General features: G+C 40.8%; 1 protein-coding gene across 1 annotated transcript in view; it reads right to left on the reverse strand.

Annotated features, from left to right (window-relative positions):
- The window catches only part of LOC105002500 (multidrug resistance protein 3-like), a 72,020-nt gene that overhangs the window by 593 nt on the left and 66,444 nt on the right, over positions 1-4,983 (reverse strand). The gene's annotated exons all lie outside the window — the stretch shown is intronic.

The raw sequence follows: 4,983 nt of genomic DNA on the forward strand, positions 1-4,983 counted from the left end.
GGGCTGGAAGAAGCACAAGCTGGAATCAAGATTGCTGGGAGAAATATCAATAACCTCAGATATGCAGATGATACCACCCTTATGGCAGAAAGTGAAGAGGAACTCAAAAGCTTCTTGAGGAAAGTGAAAGAGAGTGAAAAAGTTGGCTTAAAGCTCAACATTCAGAAAACTAAGAGCATGGCATTTGGTCCCATCACTTCATGGGAAATAGATGGGGAAACAGTGGAAACAGTGGCTGACTTTAATTTTGGGGCTCCAAAATCATTGCAAATGGTGATTGAAGCCATGAAATTAAAAGACTCTTCCTCCTTGGAAGAAAAGTTATGACCAACCTAGACAGCATATTAAAAAGCAGAAACATTACTTTGCTAACAAAGGTCCATCTAGTCAAGGCTATGGTTTTTCCAGTAGTCATGTATGGAGGTGAGAGGTGGACTATAAAGAAAGCTTAGCACCAAAGAATTGATGCTTTTGAACTGTGGTGTTGGAGGAGACTCTTGAGAGTCCCTTGACTGCAAGGAGATCAAACTAGTCTATCCTAAAGTAAATCAGTCCTAAATGTTCATTGGAAGGACTGATGCTGAAGCTGAAACTCCAATACTTTAGCTACCTAATGTGAAGAGCTGACTCATTTGAAAAGACCCTGATGCTGGGAAAGATTGAAAGTGGGAGGTGAAGGGGACGACAGAGGATGAGATGGTTGGATGGCATTACTGACTCAATACACATGAGTTTGAATAAGCTCTGGGAGTAGGTGATAGACAGGGAGGTCTGGCGTGCTGCAGTCCATGGAGTTGCGAAGAGTCGGACACGACTGAGTGACTGAACTGAACTAAATGGGTGCTTATTTCTTAACCTTGCAGCAGCCTCACATGTAGGTTTTGTATTTCTAATATGGAAACTGAGACTTAGAGGAGTTAATTACTTGTCAGAAAACAAAACAAATTTTTGCCTTAACCTTTTTGGAACCCACCCTCAACCCCCTCCCTGCCACGTGCTCCCAAAGGGCAATATTTAGAACAAAGAATTACTAGAAACAAGCCACATAGTCAACTTTAGAGAAATGATTGAGCAGTTTATTACACATTAATGTAATTACTGCTGAGGACATATAAAATGATAGTATTTGGAGTGTGTGTATTTGAAATGTGAAGAAAAATAACAAAAATATGTACATATTATAGTTATCAAAGCAAATGTATAAACTTTTACAAATAGAAGAATTGTGTTTACAGGATAAATATTTTTCGGTTATTTATTTTGAAAAATTGCTCGTGACTAATTTCAATAATAAGGCAAATCAATAATTATCAATAGAACCTGCTCTAGGAAATAGAGTGAATAGTTGTTGTTTTAAAGGAAAACCAAACTCAGGAATTCCCTGGAGGCCCAGAGGTTAAGACTTGGCACTTTCACTCCTGTGGGCCCAGGGTTTGATCCCCAGTCAGGGAACTAGGATCTCGCAAGCCAAAAACAAAAAACAAAACACTGAACTATTCACTTCCAAGAGCCATGAATCTTGCTGTTGGCTTCATTAGGATGATCTGGGAAGTATTTTAAGGTCTCATAGGACCTCTCCCAACTACCTAGCATCAGCCTCTTACCCCGACCACCACTCTGAACATCCCTAATCTACTGGGGGAAGGACCCATTAGTTTGAACAGGCAATTAAGAATCACTGTCCTAAACAACAAGTTCAAAATGTTTTTGGCCTTGTCTTCTATTTCCCCCCCTCCCCACCTTTCTCTTTCAAGATTCTTTCAACGACTGTGAATTAAAGTCTCAGATGTATGCCTGGCATCTTTCTGATACTTCTGATTTCTCAGTACAGCATTAGCTATGTGATATTTTAATAAAGAAAGAATATTATATTAAGGAAAAAACAACAGAAAAACTTCCCAAGAAGCAGATACCTGCGTGTTTACAAGCCTGAAGTATACCCCTTCCTTCTTCATTAGTTCTCCGTGGCTTCCTTGCTCCACAATGACTCCATCGTCAAACCCAGCGATGACATCTGCATTTCGGATTGTAGACAGTCGGTGAGCTATCACTATGGTGGTCCGGCCTTCCCTGGCCTAGAGGGGAAAAGGACAGGCATGAAGGGGAGCAGGGTTACACCATCCTTGCACTGTTGATTAACACACAGTGAAGCAGGCAGACGGGGGTATCTGTGGTTGATGGAGAGCAGCTCACCATCCCTGTGTGATCAGGGCACAAAGGCATCTCTCACATGTGAATGGACACAAGGGACTTAAATTCTGGACCAGACAGGAGGCCAATCCCCCAGGATGAAGACGGAGAACTCTGGAGCTTCTCTAATGTTTTCATACCATCGTGAGGAGCCCTGCTTCTGAGTTATACAATATGCTAAAGACTTTAGCAGAAGCATGTTCAGAAGTTGTTGCCACATAAGGCCTTCTCCAGAGCACTTTTGTATGATTTCTTCTGAACTGCCTGCAATTCTGTAATTAGTGTGATTGTAATTCTGATGGACTACGTGCAGGTACCTTAGGCGAAAACATATCCTGAGGTCTGGATGGTTTAAGTTATGCTTCAAAGACCATCTCAGTCACAAACTCTGGAGTGGGGCCAGTAACTGTGATTTTTAACAAATACTTTGGGTGGTTTTTATGGATACTGAAATCTACAAATCACCCCCTAAGTAGTTCAGTGAGCTCACATGTCATTAGCTTGATGGGTTAATGAATGGGCTGGAAAATGTCCATCAAATTATTCATGTTACGTCATTAACAATAGTTATTCTTTTTAATATTCATTACCCTATTAGACTAACAACTTCTTAAGACCACTACCTACCTACTCTGAGGCAATAAAACCACATTGTTAGCATGGTATTTAGGGCGTGGCCCAAATCACCTAAGCAGTTAAAAACATAAAAATGCGAGGCTAGATTCATAATAGCCAAAAAGTGAGAACAATCCAAACGTTCAGTTGATCAAAAGAGAAACAAAAGGTGGTATATCCATACAATGCAATAGCACTGGGCCAGGAAAGGAAATGAGATTCTGATACGTGTTTCAATATGGATGGACCTTAAAAATATGATGCTAAGTTAAAGAAGTCAGTTAAAACAGACCATGCCTTGTATGATTCTATTTATAGGAAATGTCCAGAATGGGATAATCCAGAGAGAGAGAAAGATTAGCAGTTGCCAAGCTCAAGGGTGAGGGTAGAATAGAGAGTGAGTACTATGGGGTACAAGGGTTTGTTTTTTTTTTTTTTGGAATGATGAAAATATTTTGCAGTGAGATCATGCAAATGGTTGTAAAATCTTGTGAATATATTAATACTAAAAACCGATGAACTGTGCATTTTAAAAGGGTGAACTTATGGTATATGAATCTTTTTAAAAGATTCATCAATCTTTTTAAAAAGAGCATTCACAAAAATTCTGAAAAAGTTAATAAGTGTCTGGGTAGTATCTCCACTAGATACTAAAACATAAAAAGCTACAGCAATTAAAACAATAAAATCCAGGGGAAGCTATCACATAAACAGAAAATTTGATAAACAGAACCATACAGAGAGTCCAGAATAGACATACATTTTAAAGAATTAGTGTGTGATAAATATGCATTGTCTATCATTTGAGAAAAAGTAGACTATGTGATTAATGGTACTGAGTCAATTGTGTAGCCACCTGGAAAAAAAAATAATGTGGTCTTTCTTCTTCAGGCCTTATACTAATAATCAGATTAATCAATTATGTTTCAAAAAATATAAAACAGCCTAGTAGCTCAGATGGTAAAGAATCTGCCAGCAATGGGGGAAACCCAGGTTTGATCCCTGGGTTAGGAAGATGCCCTGGAGAAGGAAATGGCAACCCCCTCCAGTATTCTTGCCTGGAAAATCCCAGGGACAGAGGAGCCTGGCGGGTTACCATTGATGGGGTTGCAGAAGTACGAAGTATGAAGTATGAAGTGAAGTCACTCAGTCGTGTCCGACTCATTGCGACCCCATGGACTGTAGCCTACCAGGCTCCTCAGTCCATGGGATTTTCCAGGCCAGAGTACTGGAGTGGGGTGCCATTTCCTTCTGCAGGGGATCTTCCTGACCCAGGGATCGAACCTGGGTCTCCTGCATTGTAGGCAGACCCTTTACCATCTGAGCTACCAGGGGTTGCAGAGTCAGACACAACTGAGTGACTAACATGTGTGCGCACACACTAACACACATGAAAGCATAAAAAGACAGAGACTAGAGCATAAGTCTACTGGACAACACTTAAGACTATTCTTTTATTTTTAGCAATTGGGCCCCAAAGAAACCTTCATAAATCTTTACTGATATACTAATAAGGAAGTTGCACAGCTTTGTCCATGTATGATAAGTTATATAGGAAATAATTTGATCAATCTAATTATATACTAACAGTGATGAGTAACTGCTAACAGTGGCTGGGTTTATCATTATGATAACAATAGGTTAATGCTATGTCAACTTTAAAAACAAAGGAATTGGGAGTCAGACTCGTGAGTGCATGACTGGTGTGCAGGAGCAACAAAGTCTGTATTTGTGAATTTCAAAGTTAGCCACTGTCACCCTTGACCAAAGAATTTTGGCTAGGGTGGAGGAGATTTGACACAAAAGGGTATTTTCAAACACCCCCACGATGACAAGACACTGGCAAACAAATATCCTGGATTCAAGGAGAACAACTATTAAATTGGAAACTTCTAATTTTGGATGTGCAGGTGGGCTTCCCTGGTGGCTCTGATGGTGAAGAATCCCATTGCAACGCGGGAAACCTGGGTTCGATCCCTGGGTTGGGAAGATCTCCTGGAGGACAGCTTGGCAACCCCCTCCAGTATTCCTGCCTGGAGAATCCCACAGACAGAGGAGCTTGGCGGCCGCAGTGCCTGGGGTCACAGAGAGCTGGACACGACTGTGTGATTAAGCTCACAGCACAGGAATGAAAGTAGGCCAAAGAGGAAGCGCTCATCTATTAGGCTTCTTGACTTC

The sequence above is a fragment of the Bison bison genome, unplaced genomic scaffold, assembly GCF_000754665.1.
Source record: "Bison bison bison isolate TAMUID 2011002044 unplaced genomic scaffold, Bison_UMD1.0 scf7180017864454, whole genome shotgun sequence".
In the NCBI taxonomy this organism is placed as follows: Eukaryota; Metazoa; Chordata; class Mammalia; order Artiodactyla; family Bovidae; genus Bison; species Bison bison.